At 48.0% G+C, this 23037-nt stretch overlaps 1 protein-coding gene across 4 annotated transcripts in view; it reads left to right on the top strand.

The window, feature by feature from the left end:
* MVB12B (multivesicular body subunit 12B) overlaps nt 1-23037 on the top strand; it is a 185148-nt gene that overhangs the window by 80422 nt on the left and 81689 nt on the right. The window lies entirely within an intron of this gene.

Raw genomic sequence — 23037 nt, 5'->3', positions numbered from 1 at the left:
ACAGTGGGACGGGTCACCTTGTTGAAGTTACGCAAATGGAGCATTGAGCTTGAGTGCGAGGAATCGCTGAGTTTTGATCTGAGTAAAGATGGGGCAGCTGGCTTCAGATGTCCCAAGTGGTTACCGTGTAGAAGGGAGCGTAGAAGTGCCTCCAGGTGGGGCTGGGGCATTGGGAGCCCCTGGAGGCAAAATTAGATCAGGTGGGCTGAAGTCACAAGGAGGTAGACTTGGGCTTAACCTTTTAAAGTCAAAAAAGAGAACTCACCAAGGGTGAAAACCCCATGGTATTAAAGAAGCCAGCTTAAGAGGCCAAGTGCACCCAGTCGCTGGCAGGATTCAAACAGCAAATGGATTTTTCAGGCCTTCAGCAGTTCTTCTTTAGCCCATTAAGAAATGTATCACACTCCCCCGCCCCGTCCTCAGGAATCCAGGTTCAGCTGGCCTGCACGCTAGGGCCGCAGACCCCTTGCCGTGGGTGCCATGGGGCGCTCCAGTGGGCACCTGACCCCGAGTCTGTTCACACCATGCTCAGTGCCTCCTCGCCCTCCGACCTGTGGCCCGCCCCCTTCAGCTCGTGCGGAGCCAGTGTCAGTGGCTTGGAGCTTGGGGCCCTCAGGGTGGCGTCTATGGCGCCCTCCCGGGGTCGGGGCACAGAGCCCTGTGTGGTGCAGGCAGACCACACGGATCCAGCAGCTCCTCCTGCCCGTCCTGCTGGCTGGGGGTCCCCAGGGCGGAGCTGGCCCCAGACTCTGCTCCCCCAGGCCGTGGGCGGTCCTGTTACCCTCCACGGACACTGCCCCCCATGCCCCCGGGAGGAAACGTCGTCTTCCCTCCCGGGAGCCTCTCCCCTGTCAGGCGGGGGCTGAGCCTCCCTTATAAGGTGCGCGGCTGCTCCGAGCTGTTCAGGAATCTTCCGGTGATTTGTCAGCTTCCAGCAAGTTGTCAGTCACAGGTTCCGAGGTATGTTTCTTAGTGACAGACATAATTGTACTTAACTTTTTGCGTGGATGTTATCAATCTGTGACAGATACTCTGGGAAATGGGGCATTTTGATTGCAGAAGATCTGTCACCCGCGTTTAGTCTTCCTCTCAGGGACACCAGGATTCAGTCACAACTTTTGCATGTCCATGTCAGGTTTTTGAGAACATAGATCCTCGCTGACCTCAGAAATGGTTCCGTCACTGCCATCCCGGGGCTGTCATCTGAAAGGTTAATGGCTCCTCCTAAAGGGGAAGCAGCATCCCGCTGCAGCGATCTAACATTCAGGCCGCGCACACCCAGGCTCATCCCCGCCACATCCGTTGTCAGGAACCTGCGGGCTGCCGTGCTCCATCCTGGCCCCCTGGCCCGCGCTTCCTATGGATGTAGGATCCACTGAGCCATTTGATCTACCCACAGAATAAGCCGACAGCGGGGACGGAGCCTTGCTCACCAGCTGCAGTCCTGCTGGCTTAAAAATCCTCCGGCTGCCTTCTGATGGCTGCCTTCTGTCCATGTTTGATTATAAAGATGCTCTTGTATGACTGTTGTGGCAAGACCACACCTGTAGTGGCGGGACTTGAACAGGAGGCCCAGGGCTGCACAGGTCAGGGAGGCTCTTTTCCCTTTCCTGCTGAGGTGCCTGCTCCCGCCCCGAGGGGCCTCAGGCTTGGCGAGGGGACATTTGCCTATAAGGAGGCCTGGCAGTTTCACCTCTTTTGTAGCTTTACTAGGAGAAGGCTTCCCTGGTGGCTCAGTGGGAAAGAATCCACCTGCCAATGCAAGAGTCACAGGTTCAATCCCTGGGTCGGGAAGATCCCCTGGAGAAGGAAATGGCAGCCCGCTCCAGTATTCCTTCCTGGGAAATCCCACAGAGGAGCCTGGCAGGCTATGTATAGCCCATGGGGTCGCCAAAACTTGGACATGATTTAGCAACTAAAGAACAACAACCAAAGGAGAAAGCCCAGCCCAGAGGGTTGGAGGGAATTCACTTTCCAGTTGAAAGCTGTTGTGTAACAAGGGTTCATCATTTATGAGAAGGGTTACACGGGTCCCACATGAAGGTGAGATTAGAAGACAAGCCCAAGGGCTGGTTCCGGTGACGATCCCCCCTACCTCCTGATAGTAAGCAATTTAGGACATGGATTTTGAGCTCCACTTCCGCAGTAGCAACAGTTTGCGGGTACGTGAGCCCAGCGAGGGACTGTGGGACCGTGCCCCGTCTGCAGGGCGTGTCCAGGCACAACTGCGAATCTGGCTTTGCTTAGAAGAACTAGACTTCCTTTTTGTTCACACGCACACCACACGCCTTTTTTGTTACAATCTGAAAATAGGACACACGTGTTTGTATCCTTCCTGCTGTGACCGTCCTTTGAAGATGGAGACGGTAACGCGGCTTTGCTGCCTCCTCCCCCTGCTCACGGTCACCCATCCACCCACCCAGCTGAAAGCACCAGCCTCCAGGGGCATCCCAAAGAGGAGCCCGCTGGAGGGGCGGAGCCAGAACACGAAATCAAACTTAGGCTCGAGGCTCCTGGGGCTCGGTATTAACTTCACCTAAATAGCACACACCTACATTCTTTGTCTGGATTTTAAGTCCTAGGTTGCCTTCCATCCTGTTGGGGTTTTCAAACACACACACATCCTTGTTTTTCCCCCCCAATCCGGAGCCTTCCCTGGCCTCCTGTGGCCTGGTCTCACGTGAGTCAAGTCCATCTCCTCTTGGCTCCTGGGCACATTGTCCTTATCCCCGGCCCATCTCTGCTCGGGCCATTGCTGTGTGCCTCACCTCCTACCAGCCCCTGCCCCACTCCTCTGAAAGCGGCAGACTGGACTCCACAGAGTGTGGAGGCCTGGTCCTGTCCAGCCTCCAGGCCTGGCCTTGCCCTCGCCACTTCCGGAAGGCCTTCCTCCCCTCCACTTGCCTGCACCCTGCAGTTTGGCATTTCACATTTCCCTGTCATTGCCATGTTTGTTTATATTTGGCCTTGTGACTAGATCTGCTGGCTTATTGATGACAGGGAGTCTCACATTCCTTTTTTTTTTTTTTTTCCTCCTTTAAAGCCTCAGAAAAGGCTAGTCACAGAAATAGAGATAACATTGCATCACGTGTATCAAAATTTACCCAGTACTTTAGGCTGCATCCTCTTATTGGAGTCTGTAAGTATTCAGTGGAAAATGGTGTGGCTCTAAAATGGTAGGAACCTTTGAACTCCAGATGCCTGGCATGTGGTGGCCGATGTTTACTGAATGTATAAAGTGAGCTGGTTAGACACATAGGACCAGGTATCCTATGCATCTCCCCTTCCATCCCTCCAGCCACACCCCCAACCGAGACTTATATTTGCATTCTCTGGGTGTCAGGCACTGTTCAAGTGCGTTACAAAGAAAAGCTTATCTAATCCTCATAACACTTCTTGAGTCAGGTACTGTTTTTTCCCTCCTTTTCAAGATGTGGAAACTGAGATCAGGGAGGTTAAATTCCTTTCCCAACATCACACAGCTACTAAGTGTCAGAGCTGGGATTTGAACCCAAGCTCGGATGAGCTATCAACTCAACGAACATGGGTTTGAGCGAACTCAGGGAGACGGTGAAGGACAGGGAAGCCTGGCGTGCGGCAGCCCACGGGATCGCAAAGAGGGTCGGACACAGCCTAGCGACTGAACAGCAGATGATCTCCCCTGGTTGGCAGACTGTCCTCTGGCCTGACGCTTGAGGTCACAGGCTCCCTGGTGTGAAGCATGTCCCTGGGGAGCGAAGCAGGTGCTTTGAGGGTCCGGGGGTTGGGGTACAGCTTCTCCAGGCTCCTTCGTGGCCGCTGGAGAGAAGGACTTCCCAGAGCCTGTGGTGTGGGCGGCAGCCCATTGCGTTCACACTCTTCCCAGGAGACGTGTGGTTGTTGGCTGGGGGCCAGTCCTCTCGAGTTGTGATTGCTGCCTGAGGAGAACATGTGGGAGCCATACCCCAGCGGGTCCCTCGACCAGCTTCAAAGCCCTCGATTACGCAGGGTTACAAGCGGTTTGATTTATTCTGGTGATTATGAGAGTGGTGTGAAAGAGACCTGCAGAGCGAGGTTATTTGAATATCTTTGAAATGCTTGTGCCGCAAAGCCTGGACTGCCTTTATAACAATACCCAACTTAGTTTTGGTGTCAGAGTAATTCTGAAGGCAAAGTTTCATTAGAATACAGTTTGGTATTGTTAGATATGAGTGATGAGTTTAGGCTGAGCGATACGCTTTTTGATATTAATTTTTAATATGGCTTCTTGGGAAGTCAGAGCTTCTGTTTAATGAAGAATTGACTAGTAGTCGATACAGCTCCCACCTCTGAGCAGGCCTTCTCTGTTTTCTCTCTCCCGAGTCAGATTTTTGACAGGGTATTTGCTGCTTGTAAATGTGTGATTTTTGTGATCTTTGTGACTTTGTGAGTGTCTTATTTTTCTCTGTGGTTATGATGGTTATGCAGGCTTGCTGCTGTTGTCCCAGAAGGCAGGGTTATAAACGTGAAACGATCCCCTCCCGGGTCTGCTGCTCAAATGTGCGAGGGTTCTCTGCACAGTGGGTTTAAGCTCTGGGGTTTGGAGAAAGGTCTTTTTCAGGATTATGAAAATAGTTTTCCATGTGTCAGAACAGATTTATCAGTTCACTTTAGGGTCAGTTCTGTGAACCAGACCATTTAGAGGAGGATATTTTACCTTTTATCAGAGTGGAAGCTGACAGTCTATTTGCAGGTAGCTCTCTGGAATATTTCACCTGGGTCTCTCCGTGTAAATCCAGCTGCCGAACAAAGTAAAAATGAGTGTGAAGTGGAATTTCCTGGTATTTCACCACTCCTGCATGTGCTGCCCTCCCCCCCCCCCCCCACTATTCTATTTCAAGACAGGGTTTCAATGATTAATTTGGGTATTTAATAAAATTCTTTGCTTGTAGTAACTTTTCAAAGGCCTTTGGATTTACTTGGGTGGGGCTTTTGCCCATGAGTAGGGTAGCATTCAACTTGAACTCCCTTCTGAGCAGCAGATGTTTTGTTTCCAGTTGAATAATAATATTAATAATTATCAGAATAAATACAATTATCACCACCATCATTATTATTTCAGCTACTTTTTTTTTTTGAGCATCTTGTGCCAGGCATTGTGTAAACACTACATATTGTGTTTAATCGTTCTAATCTTTACAGCCATGCAGTGAGGTGAATAATCTGTTAAGATTATGGTGTCCTTATCTTAAGAGATGAGAAACCAAAGCTTGGAGACTTACTCCAGGGCAGAGGGTTAGGATCGAGAGGAGCCAGGATCAGAGCCCAGGTCCCTGTCTTGAAGGAACCTGCCCTCCCTGCCTTCAGGGAGCCCCGGACATTTAGAGTCCTCCCCACCTCAGTGTCCCGCACAGCCAAGACCAAACCTAGCCATCAGTGCTCCCAGACCAGGGCCCACATTCCACCACCCAGTTAGTCATTGTTTCACTTTATTTTCCACAGCTTTTGACTTTGAGTGGGCAAGAAGGGGAAGAATGTGCCTGGGGTTCTTTACGAGGGTTTGTTTTCCGCCCCGGGCCCCTCCCCGTCCTCCCGGTGCCCTCACGCACACGGGGCCTTTCATGAATCTTGAGTTTTGGCAGGCTCTCTACTCTTGAATTTTGGAGAAGTGGATATTTTAGTAGTCTGGAAGAAGATGAAAAGCTCGCAGTGCCCATATGTTCCTTGTTTTTAAAAGCAAGGTCAGTGAGGTTCAGAGACTCTTTAAATATTTCAGTTTATAAGATGAGACTAGATCATCTGGAATGGACATGCGGTGCCCTGAGTCCCCGGCTTGGCTTTTTCCTTAGTTTCTTCTGTAATGGAGGTAGGTGTTTTGGCATTGCAGGGTTCAAGTGTAATAAAAGTTAAATGTAGTGCATAAATACCATGATTTGGAACGTTGCTGCAGCTATGAAAGTTAGATTCCCCCCCCCCACCCTTTTTTCTCCCCCCTCTTTTTTGCTTGTCGAGTAATCAGTGACTTGAAAAATAGCAGATTGGTCTAAGGATGGTAGTTTCAGAAACTAAAAACTCCCAAGTTTTAAGGGAGTACAGTCTTCGACGTTTTTCTAAGAAAGCATTTTCTTCATTCAAGTAAACCTTCCCCAGTTGAGATTAGACATATGTCCCGAAATGTATGAATACTGTACTTTGAAATGCTACACAAGCACCCATTTTTAGTTAAGACAGTGCCACCCTCTGCCTCCGTTTTCTCTTGAATTTCGCAAAACAAATGACATGGTGGGTGTTTTTCTTGATCCCAAGTTATTTATAGAAGCCCAGAATCCAAGCGACTGTCCAGCCCATCCCTCAAGACCCAGTGAGGGGGCCACTGGCATGATCTGTCGATGCTGGCATGTGGGCGGGAGGGTCAGGTCTGGGACCAGGTCTCACCTCCTTGTGACCGTGTGCCTGGGAGGTGAGGTGCTGGTCAGTGACCCAGGTGCAGGCGGGGGATGGCTGTGGCCACAGCCTCAGTAGGACCTCCGCAGACCCAGAGAGGCGGGCCCTTGACCTTTATTGTTTTCCAGGGCCTGGCCTTCCCCCACCCCGTGGAGGAAGCAGGAGCTCCGTGCTGCCGGCATTTCCTGTCATTCCCTTCACTCTTCATACCTCTCCGATTCTAAATTTCAGAAGTAATTTGTCAGTCTAGAGGCGGGAGTCATTAATAACCATTATTTAGAACTGTCGAGTCTTCCTCTGTGTGTGTGTGTGTGTGTGTGAGTTAAGCATTCAAAAAATTGGCCTTGTTGGTGGCAAACAGGGCATCTCTATTGACAGATCAGGCGCGCCCCACCCCTGCTGGCCTTTCTCAGGTCCGGTTATTCCAAGTCTGTCTTTAATCACCGAAAAGGGTGCTGGCAGAGTAGTTAACGCATGTCCTCCTGGAATTCATTAGTATTATTACCAAAGACCGTGTTGTAAATTGTTAATTTTTTTTTTAACTGCTTGGAAAAAATGTCTAACTATTTCATTTTAATGTACTTAAAGAAAAAACATTTTTTTTCCTCTTCAAACATTTGAAACAGAATAGTTCGGAAGCCGGGACTTGGATCCCAGTGGGGGTGGGCTCTGAGTGATTGCCCTCAGTGATGCTGAAACTCTGTCCGCAGCAGGTTGTGGGGTGCAGGTTGAGCCTCCAGACCGTCCAGCAGTGGTTACGGAGAGGATTCGGCATTCAGTGTCTGTTAATGCAGGCTGTTATTCTTTAACATTAAAATTCCACTAAAGGACTAATAATTACTGTTAATATCTTTCTGTGGAAACTTACAGTAAAGGAGCAATAGCAGAAACAGTATTTAAGGGAGAGCTGCCGGCACGAGAAGAATGCAAATAAGTGTTATTAGCCTAATGATTTTGCCGTCGCCATGGTTGTGCAGCAGCTCTGTTGTGAATGTGTCATCCGGCACCCGTGAATTTGGAAAGTGTGTCAAAACACAACTTCAATTAGTTTGCTCTAATTATGGCTCTGGAGAGTTTGTAACTACATCACTCCTCATTAAAAGAGATTTTCTTATATGGATTAATGTAATATACAAAGGAAAGTTTCAAAGTTCCCAACGCCATTTGCTCCCGCAAGGAGCAGGCTCCGAGGAGACATTCTGGATCCCGGGTTTTCCGCCGCCCGCTTGGCTAGGCAGGGGGTGCTGCATGGCCGGCTCTTCCCTTCCGGCCGGAAGTAGCCACTGCCAACGGAGCTCTGGCCACATCTACGTCCACAAGAGGGTAACTGAACCCGTCTCCAGCTTCTAGAAGAGAACCGCTAATCGGAAACCATCAGGATGCCCGCCCCCACCCAAGCTCCTCTGCGGAGTCTGGAAGCAGAAAGATCTCTGGACCCACCATGGTCAAGTATAGGGTGCGAAGTCAGCCTTTGGCCCCATTCTGGGAGCCTTGGGGGAGATTGCACGGGAAAACGTGTTACTTTTGGTCACGCAGAAGCACATGGTGCTGTGAAATGTCTAAAGTCTTTTTCATAGAGTGAAAAAGAAGACCTTAAGGAAATGCAATTCTCTGTCCAAACTGATAGGTCGCTATGAAGGCTATTGCTGAGCCACTGCCATCTCTAAAGAAAGAAACCAGATTCGCATTTTCTTGTCCCGTTACCAGCCTTCACCCCCCGGCCCGACACCAGTGGTGGTCCACAGTGACCACCTTGGCACAGCCCCCTGGTGCAGGGTCGGGTAGGGGTGGGATGGGCAACAGCTCAGGGCCGCTTCCTCAGGCTTTGCTGCCCAGCCCTTCATCCAGCTCCTGAGCAGCTGGCCATAGTGGCAGAGTGATGTGCCGGCTTGGGGAGTCAGGGATGCATTTTGAATCCAAGAGTTGAAGTTTAGAATGCTGCTTGAGGAGGCCTGGGTCTGTTGCCTCTCCCCTCCCAATTTATTTGCGGGATGCAGAAAACCAACAGTGCAAAATGATGCAGCTTTAAATACATTTTTGTTAACCGTTAGGTGTCCTATTTGTTACTTTTGATGAATACAAGGTAGGGGTGTGTGTGTGTGTGAGTGTGTGTGAGAGATGAGTAACTCGGCCTTGAGACTACTCACAAGCAGTGTCATGTCCAGTAAGTTACACCATTTCTCTGAGCCTCAGTTTCCTTGTCTGTAAAATGGGGGTAAGAACAGCTTCTCTGCAGGGTTGCTGTGAGAGCCAATTGAGAAGACACATGGAGGGGCCGTGCTGGGCACACAGTGGGCACCCACGTGTGTGACTTTCTGGCTTGGTCCAGGGTTTGTTTCCAAGTTTCCTCTGGGCACAAGCAGCCAATCCCCTTAGACCTTTCTGTTGTTCCCATCCAGCCCCTTTCTGCCTTGATTGCCAGCATCCCCAGCGAGTTCCCAGAGCATCAGGCTGGTTACAGGCCTGCTCCCCTGCAGAGCTGTGCTCACAGGTGAGCAGCTAGGAAGGGGTTAAGATAGTAATTGTGTAAGTCTTCCAGGCTTTCTCCCAGTTCTGTGATAATTTGATGAAGAACTTCACCCTAATTAAATATTCAAATTAGGAATAAGTGTCAATATGGCTTCCCATTGCCTGGAATGATGATTAATTGTATTCAAAACTCTAGTGGCCCACTGTAATCTAAACTGAACCGTTGTTCTTGATTATTTCTGCACCACACTTGCCATGTTTTTGTTTTAAGATTTAAACTAGTAATTGATTTGCCATATGCCGTCGAGCTGCACATACTTTAAAGTTATGCGTTTAGGAACTTGGGGAGTTTAGAACTGAAATTTCCTAGTCTTGCAGAGGCAGCCCTTTTTTTCCTGGTCCACTGCAGAGTGATTCTGTTGGAGGGTGCGTGTCTGTGCATGTGTCGGTTGTCGTCCATGAGGAAAACTCATTATATAGTCATGTCGGTAGGCTGAAGTTATGTTGATCATGGCAGATGGGTTGCTTGAATGGAAAATGAACAAGTCTGCATTTATACTTTTGTGCTTCTGCCGTCTCGGTTAAAGCAACATGGCAGAATGGAAAAAGCATGAACTCAAATCCTAGCTCAGTCAATTGCTTTAGCTTTGTGACCTTGGACAAGTTCCTTAACCTCTCTGAACCTTCTTTTTTCCTACTGGTGGAACCTCCCCTGGGTTGTGAAGATTAGAGGTGAGTGAGAATCATGAAGAATAGTGCAAGTTTTCAGTAAGGGGTAACTGTTGCAGTCACAGGTGATTCCAGGAGCAAAGCCTTCAGTGGCCCCCATGCCTTGAGGCATGTGGAAATGATGTCCCTCTTCTCTCACTGCAGGAGTCTCTGTTGCCCCTCTCTTACTTTGTGACAAGTCTTAGGTCATTGTCTTGACTCTTGAGTTGCAGTTGCTGTTCCGCTGCTCCATCCTTTTCTCCCCCACCACATTCTTCCCACTGGGCAGGTAACACCATGACTCCCACGTAGATGGGTACTTCACAGGGCCTAGTCGAAGGCCTGGTGTGTGGTAGTTGCTGAACAAATGTTTGTTTTGTTTTATGCCATTGTTTTAAAATTGAAGCATGTAGCTTTATAGTTTTCTATATGTATATCTTGTGATATTTAGAATTTTTAACCGTTATAGAGGGGCTTCCCTGGTGGCTCAGGGGCTTCCCTGGTAAAGAATCCACCTCCGCCTGCCAATGCAGGAGACTCAGGTTTGGTCCCTGGGTCAGGAAGATCCCCTGGAGAAGGAAATGGCAACCCACTCCAGTATTCTTCCCTGGAGAATTCTGACCATGAAGCCTGATGGGCTGCAGTCCACAGGGTCGCAAAAGAGTCAGACACGACTTAGCGACTAAGCACGCACATACTTTATGATAGAGGGAATTTATATATGTGCTTCAGTTTACTTACAGATATATCTAAAGGGGAACGATGCATCTTAATTGGGTTTGGGGGTTTTTTAATCATTTTTAAAGACTTTATTTTTTAAAGAAGTTTTAGCTTTACAACAAAATAGGTACAGAGATTTCACGACCACATTTAGCTTCCTCCATGATCAACAACATCACTCACCAGAATGGCTATTTCCTTTTTATTTTTAAAAGAGGAACCTACGCTGTCACATTGTAATCACCATAGTGTACTTTAGGGTTCACTCTTGGTATTGTGCTTCTTTGAGTTTGGACAAACGTATGATGACATATGTTAATCGTTATATTATCATAAATGGTGTTTTCACTGCCCTAAAAATTCTCTGTGCTCTTCCTGTTCATCTCTACCTGTGGCCCCTCTGGCAACTACTGCTCTTTTTCCTGTCTTCATAGTTTTGCCTTTTCCAGAATGTTGTAGAGTTGGAATCATACAGCATGTAGTATTTTCAAATTGGCTTCTTTCATTTAGTAATAGGCACTTATCATTTAAAAAAAAACTCTCAAGAGCCAAACACAGTGCTGGGACATTCAGTAGGAGCTCAATTAAAAACCGGCGGTCTGTGTTGGTCACAACCTAGCAATTCTAGCACCTCCAGGTGCCTCTGGACCCCATGCTCTGTCTCCCCTTGGATGGCATCAATTTATTGGCTATATTTAGAATTAAGTTTCAGGTCTGGGCATGGAAAGTTTGAGATGGTGAATTGTCGTTGCAGAGGAAGTAGGTCCATTGTTAGGTTTTTATAAAACCTCACTTGACTTCGCTGATGTCATTTACAAAAAGAAACAAAGCAAAAGGTCTCATCATAAGAAAGGGTAGTAAACTTTGCACTTTCTGAGGTTGACTTCAAAATGAGTGAGAAAAAAAAAAATCACCCTGCCTAAAAGTATTTTAGGGCCCAGTTCATTAAAATAGCTGACTCTATTTTAGTAGAACCTAGTTACAAGAAAATGCAGCATTTTCTCACCTCCCTGGGTCTGCACAGATCTGAATGGTAACGTAGGATCTCGGTCTGGAAGCACAGGGGACCTGGTACAGAGAGTCTACCTGTGAAGTCTTGGAGGAGGCTGTGCATGCTGGCCAGGCCCTTCCAGCTGAAAATGATTCATTTTAATTACCTTCCTGGACGCTCCGTTACCTGAGCATATGGTCCTTAAGAAATCAGCTTCCCCAGACTGTCAGCGAGTGTGGGCAGTGGTCAGGGACCCTGGTTCTGACACCGCTGACCAGCCTTGGAGAGCGAACGCTCGAGAAGGTGCTTATTAAAGTGCCAGCAGGTGCGGCCAAGGCCCCCCTTCCTGTGACTCCCTGGCCCCGCTTGTGCCAGGTGTTTTATAAGAGCCTTTTTCTTCATTAAATGGCATTCATTAAGCACGTCCTTACACCTGGCACAGAAGCTGTGTGTCACAGATGACTTCTTCCCAGTGGTGTTTTGCAGGAATAAAGTGGAATTTCATTTAGCCGTTTGCCGTGTTTCTTTTCCCCCTACCCACCTTAACTCAATGACTGTGGCTTTTGCATACTACATTCCTCCTCCATCCCTACCCCATTCTGTGACTTTCTTTTGCACATTATCTCTGGTCCCTGTCCCCCAGCAGCCACGTTAGCACCGAGTGCCATGCAGGACGTTTCTGTAGACCCTAGCTCTTGCAGAATTCCCCTATTGTCTGCCATCTTTGTTTTCTGATAAAAAGGAAAATAATTTCTCATTGAAAAAATTAACATAAAATATATGAAAAGCAAGGGGAAAAAATCTTTGCTCTGACCTCAGACAGTGATTTGTGTCATCTACACCATGGGCATCATCCTGCCCCCCAGTCCTGCCATGAGCCCAGGGACATCGCTGCTCTGAGCAGGCACGTCCTTGCAGGTCATTTTCATCCTGGGGCATGTGTGTATCTGTTGCCGTAGGAAGATGTCATTCTTATAGTGGTTTTTGTAATTTGCAATTTGTAATTCTGAAATTTGGTTTTTGTTTTGTTCCCTTTTATTTCAACCTAACAACCATGTCTTTGAGATATGACCATGTTGACGTTTGTATAAAAACGTCCAGCTCATTCCTTCTCCTTGGTCTGTCCCGCTAGCATTGTATGTACACTTTCCCAGTTCCCTGCTCTTACAGACACCACCCCAAGGATCCAGTTTCTGCGTCTTGCTGTAGCCAAGATCACTCTCCGCATCCAACCTGTGCCCAAGTTCCTCACTTAGCATCATGTCATAAACACCATCCCCCAGTTCCACCCAGAAAACCTGTAAACATCATTTTAAGTCTGTAAAGTATTCTGACATCTCATAATGTTATTTCCAGTTTTTGAGTAGAGTATCGTAACTCAGAGCTGAATTTTGTAATTTGCCCCGTCAGGGTTCAGATCCAAGCTCTGCCCCCATCAGGCCAGCTGCTGAACCTTTCTGAGACCTTCTGTCCGATAGAGATGATCTCAGCGCCTAGTCGTAGGATTCAAGCAGGATCACATCATGCCTGTGCAGGGTAAGCCCTGCGAAAATGTCAGTGAACGTTATTTTACTGTTTTTATCTTAAGTAAGTCATCTCTCATGTTTCAGATTGTTTCCTCAGGCTAGGTTTCCAGAGGGAGAGAAAAAACACTGGTCTTTTTGTCCCATTACTTCCCCATTCTTTGGTTTTAATTTTGAATCACCTGGAGCATGTTTTAATGTATTTCTTTCAGGGAAAGGGACATGATCTTCTTTGTTGTCATGTTCACATATAAAAGACAACCTGGGATTCAGAAATGTTTCATCTGTTCAGCATTCTTTCCCTTCCTAACTCTGTGGCTCCCTAGCCTTCAGCATGTCGTGTAACAGAAAAGGTGTGAGGTCACCATCAGTGTTTGCTGGGATTCATCGTGGGTCTCTGTTTACTGCCCTCTCAGGAATACTGTGAACCCCATTGGCTTCTTTATCTAGGTCTTTTTTTTCTAAGATCAGGAAAGTGTTTTCAGCTTTGCTGAAATATACTAGATGCACAATAAAGTGCACATATTTAAAGTATAAGTTGATGAGCTTTGACATAGGTAGGTATACACCTGTGACACCATCACCAAAATCAGGATCGTGAATGTATCCACCACCCCCAAAAGTTTCTCTGTGCCCCTTTGTAATATATCCTGTCTCCTCAGCCAGCAACAGATCTTCTTTCTAACCCTATAGGTTAATTTGCATTTTCTAGAATTTTATGCAAATGGAATCATACCATGTGGATTCTTTTTTGTCTTTCTTATTTTACTTTGCATCGTCATCCTGAGATTATCCATCGTACAGGTATCACTAGTTCCTTTTTGATTGCTGAGTAGTATCCATCATATGGCTGGACCACGACATGTTTATCCAGTCACTTGTTCCTGGATATTTGGCTTGTTCTTAGCTTTTCACTTTTACATATAAAGCTGCCCAGTACATGTGTATTGGAATCTTTGTAAAGTTATATGCTTTTGCTTCTCTTGAGTGAAAATCTATCCATGTAATGGCTGTCTTGTACCAAGGGTATGTTGAAGTTTTTAAGAAACTGCAGACTGTTTTCTGAGGTGGTTGTACCATTTTACATTCCTACTAACAGTGCATAGGAGTTCTAATTGCTCCTTATCTTTGTCTACAATTGATATTGTTGGTCTGTTTAATTTTTGTCATTCTAAAAGATGTGTAGTAATGTCTCATTGTGGTTTCATCACTAGTGATGCTGAATATTTTTTCATGTACTGATTAACCATTTGTGTACTTTCTTTAGTGAAATGTCTGTCTAAATCATATGGTCTTTTTAGAACTGGCTTATTAGTCTTCTATTAGGCTGTAAGAGTTCTGCATATATCCTAGTTATAAGTCAGATGTGTATTCGCAGATATGTTCTTTAAAAGGTCTTTAGCTTGCCTTTCAATTTCTGTAATAGCACCTTCTGAAAAACAAGAGTTTTAAGTATTTGTGAAGTCCTGTATATCAACTGAAAATAGTTTGTGCTTTTTCGTGTCCTGTGTAAGAAGTCTTTGCCAAACCTAAGTTCACAAAGATTTTCTCCTGTCTTTTCTTTGACAAGAGGCCACTCTACACCTGGCCAGTCGAGATGCATTTAAATAAAAAGTATCAAATCCTTGGCCTGGACTTAATAATTTACACCTTCCTCTTTTCTGGAATGGTTCTCTGAATCTCTTGGGTTTTTTTATGTATGTGTGTGGTGTGAGGTAAGTGTCAAGGTTCTTTTTTTTTTTCTTTGCATGTGGCTATCCAGTTGTTCCAGCACCATTTGCTAAAAAGATTTCTGTTTCCCCACTGAATTGTCTTGGCACCTCTGTTGAAAATCCTTTGGTCATGTATGTGTAGGTCTATTTTTGGACTCCCCATCTGCTCTATTGATCTGTACGTCTATGTTTATGCCAGTACCACACTGTCTTGATTACTGTAGCTTTACACTAAGTCTTAAAATCAGGATTTATTTAGCTCTGAGTCTCTGTATTGATTTTGCTTGGAATGTTGGCAGCCCTGTTGGCTTCCATATTTTGTTGATTGTTGGTTGGTTGGTTTTTAATCAGGCAGGTGCTCAACTTTTTTTTTTTTTTTTGGGTTGTCACTTTTAGTTGTCCTGATTTCTTTCTAACACCTAGATTGTTCAGGTTGGTCTCTGTTCTCCATATTTATCATATTTTCCTCATCATGATCATCTTTGTTTTCTTTCTTTCTCTGCATTCTAGACACTCAAGGGGAGTGGGGATTTATCCATGATGATGCTGATTTAGTTTTGAGGGGTTTTATTTCTTTATTATTTCTAATGCAGATAGCTTTTTCTGCATCCTACAGTAAACTTTTTTCCCAGAGGGTAATGTTCTTTTTCTCTGGCTGTGTGACACTTTTTTTTTACAGGCCCTCACAAGGAGATGTGTTTGTAGATTGGGTATTGGCCAAAGGACAGGCTGTGTGCTTGCCTCCTTCCCTCCCCTCATCTCTCCTGGGCACTCATGATTTGAATGATTCATCTTGTGACTCTTCATTACCTTTCTCTATTCTTGTTAGCTTTTGTAGATCCTTGGTGACCGGAGGCTAGCTGGACCTATCATTGACCCTACAAGTCATGTAGTCCTGGTGTGTTTTTAAGACATGTATCATTTTATCCTCCTAGTTTGAATTTTTTTTCATTAAGTACTTTCAACTAACAGTTCTTCATACCAGTGAAAGTGAGTAAGCAAATGGTATTTCTCATTATGGAGGAGATTGTTATTGTTGTTCAGTCACTCAGTTGTGTCCAGCTCTTTGTGACCCTATGGACTGCAGCACGCCAGGCTTCCCTGTCCCTCTCTCTCCCAGAGTTTGCTCAAACTTACGTCCACTGGGGGAAATGCTGTTTAAAAATCTGGAGTAGCCTGTCATTCTGACTCAGGAGGCTTAGGTCTGGGGAATATTCTGACCCAGAGGTTGTACAACCAGACCTCTGCCTCCGCCCCACTGGCTGGATGTTGGGTCTTCTGTACAGTTAAGGTTAACACATTATTCCCTATTAGTAGTTTTCAAGCCTTTTGATCTAGGACGTTTGTTTGTTTGTTTTGATGTGGACCATTTTTAAAGCTTATTGAATTTGTTACAATATTGCTTCTGTTCTTTATGTTCTGGGTTTTTTTTTTTTTTTTTTTTTTTTTTGGCCTTGAGGCATGTGGAATCTTGGCTCCCCGATGAGGGATCAAATCTGCACCCCCTGCATTGGAAGGTGAAGTCTTAACCATTGGACCGCCAAAGAAGTCTGAAGGTCTTAAAAACTGAGGATTCCCTCTTGCTGGGGAAAAACAAATTGAGAATTAAGACTAAGTTTTGTTTATGTAGGTTATATTTATCTATATTTATTGTTGTCATTATTTAGTTGCTATGTCATGTCCGACTCTTTTGCGACTTGATGCACTGTAATCCACCAGGCTCCTCTGTCTATGGGATTCTCCAGGTAAGAATACTGGAGTGGGTTGCCATTTCCTTCTCCAGGGGATCTTCCCAACCCAGAGATTGAACCTACATCTCCTGCATTGCAGGCAATTCTTTGCCACTGAGTCACTAGAGAAGCCTTGTCTATATTTACCTTATAAAAATTAAAATTCAGAAAAATGTAAAACATGAGACTACCTATGCAAACATCAGAGTGATGACAGCCTCACGAGTCACACAGCTTCTGGAAGTTTTTTCTGCCTACTTGTGAGGATGGAAAAGGAAATGACAACCCAGTCCAGTACTCTTGCCTGGAAAGTCCCATGGATGGAGAAGCCTGGAGTCCATGGAGTCACAGAGAGTCGGACATGACTGAGCAACTTCACTTTCACTTTGTGAGGATGAACGGGTGGAAAAGACCAGTGATGTCATATTGTTATGAAAGTAGCGGTGACCCGATGGACTCCCTGAGTCTGAGGAGCCCCCTGAGGTTCCCAGAGCACACTCAGAAAACTGCTGTCGGAAGGCAGTCTTAGTTTAAAATGCAGCAGAAAACAATGGCAGTTGTGATTTTAACACCACAGAGCGCATTGGTTGCGAGGGTGCGTGTCGGGGCTGGGACATAAAAGTAGCATCCATCTCTAACCACAGGGCCACCTCTGCCGTTCCAGCAGCCTCCGGCCCCTCGGCGCCGCCCTCTGACGGTCTGAGCGGAGAGCGGGCATCGTGGCTGCCTGGGCAGGGCCATCTTCATTACATGTGGCCACTGGGTTCAGAAGATTAATAGCAACATTTTAAAAATTCACACAGACCTGGAATCAGCACGAGAAAATACAGATTTAAATTAACAAGGAAAAAGCAGAATCCCATCAAAGGAAATAAATCGTACTGGCAACTATTGTCACATAATAAAATGTATTCTATAACTGAAAGGCTTTTATATGGAGCTGTCTGCGGCTTAGTGGCCATGTTAATTGAATAAGGTGCCAAAGACTGACTTGGGGGAGAAAAATGAAATTTCCCTCAGCCTCTATTTAGCAGGAGTTGTTGTCGACAGCACGTGCGATGCTCACCTGTTTGTTACAGAACATCCAGGGCCCCTGAAGATGGACATGATGGCTCTCGGGGTGCGCCCAGTCTCCTCTGGGCTGTCCCAGGGGCAGGGGCAGGGGCGGAGAGCTTGGTAAAGCTCCCCTAGGATTCAGGGGCTGTTCTAGTTGGAATTCTCCAGTGACCGAACAGATTTTTGGAATCATGATCCATCATTTGAGTCAAGAGGCAGAAATTGTTGAACTCTAATGGTCAGTGCCCTGTGCCAACCTGCTGGGGATGATAGGTGCCCCCCGAGACAGAGCCATTTGTTCTAGGGTTTACTTCTCTTTGGTCTGCTGGTAATCTTTATGAACGCACTTAAAATAAAAAATATACTCCTCTAGATCAACACAGAGTGGTCTGGAGGGATCACAGAGTGATCAACAACGTTGAAATGACTCCAAGTGAAACTGGGGTCCATGGGCGCCCCAGCCAGCTTCATGTTCACCTGAGCGTTTAGTGCCATGATCTATTGAAGTGTCTGGCTCTTTCTTTCTTTCTTTCCTTCTTTCCTTTCTTTCTTTCCTCCTCCAGTAACCCCCAGTGTCATAAGTTGGGCATTACTTCAATCTCATTAGACAATCAGGTTATGGAAAATAAGCCAAAAAGTGTTGGGTTAACTGATTACAATTCCAAGTGTAAAAATAAGGGTTTTATATTTTTTTTCTCAGTAGATGGCTATGGTAATGGGCATGGGCCCAGGCTATTAGTCTTCTAAAATATTTCAAGTGACTAAAACATTTTATCAGATGGCTGTACAATAATTTTTTAAGTAGTCCCCTATTTGATCTCTAATTTGACTCAAGTTTTTCGACTTTATAAGCAGTGCCATAATGAATATAATTCTTGTTTGCATAAAAATATTCATGAATCAGAAATAGTCACATTTTCCAAACTGTTAACCAACCTAGCCCCAGGGTTGAAAAGACGAGTGGGAAGCCCTCCCCAGTGATCTCTAATTGCAGGTCAGAGTTAGATTCATTCATTCTTTCAGCAGCATTGGGTGATCTTGTCAGGTTCTCCCTAATGCTTTTTTAAATGCCCACTGTGTGCCAGCCACCGTTGTAGACACTGAGGATGCAACCAAGGGCCCTTGGTTGTCCACGTCTGTATGTAGCTCTTCCCTTGTTACCGGGTTAGACTGACTGTGACCAGTCGTCAGGGTCACTGAGCTAGTAAGTGGCATAGAGGTTGGGTCCCTGGCACCATCACTTTCCCAGGTGGACCCCAGTTTCCTGGTTGAGTGATCTCAACCTGTGTACGGATGGTGAAGATGGTCCATCAGGGTGACTCTGAGATGCTGATGGTGACCCCCAGGGGACTCATGGACCTTGTCATGAATTCTAGCTCACTCTCTGTCGGCTTTGCCTTGGAGGGCCTATAAGTGATTGTTCCTACCTAAAAAGCTTGCTGAGAGGATCTGGCAGGTGATGTCCATGGAGGAACCCAGCCCAGTGCCTGGCAGGTGGGCGCCCACCAGACACCGAGGAGTTAAGACCCTGCCCACCAGACACCGAGGAGTTAAGACTCATTGCGCTCTGAGGATGTGGTAGAAAGCGCTACTGAGATCATGTTCTGGTGGCATATAAGCAAATCAACAGTCCTACAGAGCCAGAAGGGCTGTGCAGAAAGGGGGAGGTGATGAGGGGAGTGACCCAGGGGCTCGGTTTCAGATCAGCCTGGAAGTGAGGATGGGCAGGACTGGCCCAGTGGTCAGCTGAACCTCAGAGCGCAACGTTCAATTTAAACCACAGGTGCCCTGTCCCCTCAGCCTGAACTGTCCACTCTCATTAACAGGAGGCCCTGATGTGCCTCCTATCCCCATGTCCCTTCCTCCCCATGTCCAGTAACCAGAGAAGCGACGATGCCAAAGCAACTGTTTGTTGTGTGGGGTCTCCTCCCTTCAGCCCTCTCTGGCCGGGGGTCTTCCCGCTGCTCAGATTGCTGCTCTACACCCCCACCACCACCCCACCATCAGCCGCCAGAGCTGAAGCTTTTGGTGACTTGGCTTCAGTTGACTTGAATTCTCTTGGAATTTCCCACCTAACTGCATCAGCCCCACATTGTCTGTCTGTCGTATAGTGATCAGAACCTTTTCTTTCCTTTTTTTCCCTTGTGAATTCCTGGTCACTGCCACCACTGACTTCTTACGTCTGACTTGTTTTCCTCTGTAGTGACGGGGAGTTGGGTGTGTGGGGTATTGGGTCTCTTAGAGACCCCTGAGTCTAACTGAGCAAGCCCACAGGCAGAAATGCAAAAGCAGAGGCAACAGCAGTTCCTGTCCAAAAAGACACAGGGATTTTAGTGGAGTCGGTTCAGCACTCTTAATTGTTCAGTGATCGTCTGCCCTGGGGAAGAACCTGTCCTAGAAAACGGGGTACCAACTTGATGAGAGTTGGCCCTGCCCTTGAGGTGTCTTGGGACAACCGGGGTGTGAGAGAGGACATACAGACACCCATTCCTGCCCAGGAAGGGTTTTTATCAAACGAGGATGCTCAGATGGAGTCTTGAAGGACCAACAGGAGTTTGGAGAAGAGGTGAGGAGCAGGTGGAGACCGTAGGAGGGAGCAGAGTGGATGAAGGATCAGGCTGAGGCAGACCCAGAGAATCACAAGACTTTTCATGCTTCCTGGTAGAGGCAGGAGTGTCTTGAGAGGGGGCTGGTGTGTGAGGACGGCTCAGACCAGGGCACAGGTGGCGGTCAGCCTGCCCAGGGAAAGTTCGTGGAGCGAGAAGAGAGCTATACCAGAACCCCTGCCAGCAGCAGCCCCGCAAAGTGGAGGAGAAGCGAGTGGGGGCCAGCTGTGAGGGAGGAAGAGAGCCAGGTCCCAGGGTGTGGGCGGAGGGGAAGGGAGGTGCGGTCTGCAGGGTGGGGTCAGCCAGGCAAGATCTGATGTGGTCGAAAGGCAGGAAGGTTTGGACGGGGATGTCCTCGTGGATGATGGGGCAGCTGTGGAGCCAGGCAGCTTGGTTCTCTGATCTATGCTTCTTAAGTTCTGTGGGTCATAGAATCCCCCTGGAACTGTCCGTTTAGAGGATTACAGCAGGAGATTTGGGTAGGAAGCACTGAGTCTGCACACAGTAGGTGCTGCATAACTGCTTGCAGTTCCATGATCATCCCCATCTTCCCATCTACAGTACATCTCAGTTTTTCCCCATCACTTTCCCACAGGGAGATAATCTTTTAAAGTTGTTAACTGGAGCTTATCCCTTCTCAGCTTAAAAAACCCTTCAGGATAAAGGTAGAACTTGTGCAAGGACCTGCGTGTAGTGACCCTAAAGCGCTTTCTCCAGCCGAGTCCCCCACCGTCCTCCAGGCCTTCAGACCCTAGCCACCCCACCTCCTTCCAAGCCCCCCTACCCCAAGCCAGACCTCCTGCTGCTTAGGAGTTACCCCAGAACCCCTCCTTGCCCCCCATCCCCAGCTCCCAGTGGGAACAGCACTTCCTGGGGGAGCCCGGAGAGTCTTCCTGTTCACACCACACCAGCCACGGCTCCTATAACCTGGTGGACCTGTTCCTGTCTCCTCCTACAGGGTTCGGTTCAGTCCAGTCGCTCAGTCGTGTCCGACTCTTTGCAACCTTGTGGACTGCAGCATGCCAGGCCTCCCTGTCCATCACCAACTCCCAGAGTTTACTCAAATTCATGTCCATTGAGTCAGTAATGCCTTCCAACCATCTCATCCTCTGTCATCCCCTTCTCCTCTTGCCTTCAATCTTTCCCAGCATCACGGTCTTTTCAAATGAGTCAGCTCTTCACATCAGGTGGCCAAAGCATTGGAGTTTCAGCTTCAACATCAGTCCTTCCAGAGAATATTCAGGACTGATTTCCTTTAGGATGGACTGGTTGGATCTCCTTGTAGTCCAAGGGACTTTCAAGAGTCTTCTCCAACACCACAGTTTAAAAGCATCCATTCTTCGGCGCTCAGCTTTCTTTATAGCCCAACTCTCATGTCCATAACATGACTACTGGAAAAACCATAGCCTTGATGAGACGGACCTTTGTTGGCAAAGTAATGTCTCTGCTTTTTAATATGCTGTCTAGGTTAGTCATAACTTTTCTTCCAAGGAGTAAGCGTCTTTTAATTTCATGGCTGCGGTCACCATCTGCGGTGGGGGAGCTCTGCAAAAGCAGGGCCCTGCCTGTTCTGCCACCCTGAGTCCCCCCTCCCCAGGTCTGGGTTGACTGGGCCAGGGCTCCCTTGGCCATCTCTGACGGCCGTCTGGCTGATCTGGCTCTGTCTTCTCAGCCAAAGAGGAGGCTCCCCCCACATGCTGTCACCCAGGTCGGCCTGTTGTCTGAGGTTCCACCAGCACCTGCCTCCTCTGCAAGCCTGCTGGAGCGCTGCCGCACTGTGCCAGCATTTTGTGTCCTTAGGTGGGGCGTACCTTCTTAGGGCTTTTGGGGCTCAGCAGTCTCAGGGCACGGCAGTGCTGAAGCTCAGTTCTTCCCCGGCTCCTGGAAAAGCCCTCGGGGTACAGTGGGTGCAGTGCTGGCACGTGGGGCACACCACGAGTGTGCATCACACAGGCCCCCGTTCTGGGGGGCCCCACACTGGGTTCAAGGCTCTGCTGTTGCCATCTTGAAATGCTTAAAGATATTCGACCCAGGTCCCCGCGTTTTCACTCTACACCAGGCCGGGTTCCTGCCTTGCAGGGCCGGTATGCAGAGCCAGGAGAGACCCCGGGGATCTGTAGACCCCGAGGCCCCCGCTCAGGGCCAGCTGACCCTCTCCGCAGGGCTGCCTGTCATTGTTTTAGCTCTGCTCAACCACAACCACAGTCAGTAATTTATTCTTCTGTTTGCTCAGCTCTCCTGACTGAGTGCTGCAGTCGGAGGCATTGATCACCTGCTTCAACCCTCTGCAGCTCTCCTCCCCCTCCCAGGGTTCCCAAAGCAGCCCATCCTCAGAGTCACTGCTGGCCTGGTTCCAGGGATTTCTGGGCTGCACCCCCTACCCTGCCTCAGGCCTCTGAACAGACTCCCCAGGTCGGAGAACTGAGTCTGTGTTGTTAGCAAGCTCCCAGGTGCCTCGAGCACTGCCTCTATGCTCCAGTGGGCAGAACAGAGTTCGAGAACCTTCATCCAAGCAGATAGATCCCAAAGCCCATAGTGTGGCTTCTGGCATCCTTTCCAGTCTGGCTGTGGCTTTGTTTCCCACTCTAGCCCTGCAGCAGAGTGGCCCCCTGACTGCCTGTACGTAGGTTAGGTCCTGTCTCCTGCTGTAACCCACATCCAACTCGGAGGGGCTGTCACCGGAAGCCCTGTGCCCCCGCTTTTAGGCTGAGTGCACGGATTTTATCCTCCTTGGAGCACATCTCCTGGTGCACCCCAGTTTGTTCCAGCCCCTCTGTCCCCTGTAGCTCCTTGTGGGAAGAGCTCGCCTCTGTGTCCCCCTTTCATCAGGAAGGAGCCAGCAGTGCGAGTTTACAGCACACGCATCCCAGCGCCCTGTGGACACTCCCCTCACATGATGCGTCTCTGGTCCCCCCCGCGCCCAGCAAGGCCCCACCGCCTGCTCCAGTGGCCGGCCCAGCGGCACCGGTGTTCACCATCAGGGCTCACCCCACAGCTCAACCACCTCACAGCCCGTGGCTCTCCTCCTGGCCCCGTGGGAACAGGCCCCACCCAGAGTGCCTGCCTCCCAGAGGTGTTCTAGAAGACTACGCATTTGTTGTGTAAAAAGGGCCACGTGTG

This window comes from Dama dama, chromosome 11 (assembly GCF_033118175.1).
Source record: "Dama dama isolate Ldn47 chromosome 11, ASM3311817v1, whole genome shotgun sequence".
Classification (NCBI taxonomy): Eukaryota; Metazoa; Chordata; class Mammalia; order Artiodactyla; family Cervidae; genus Dama; species Dama dama.
Note: the sequence above shows the minus strand (reverse complement) of the source record. Positions and strands in the feature narration are given on the sequence as shown.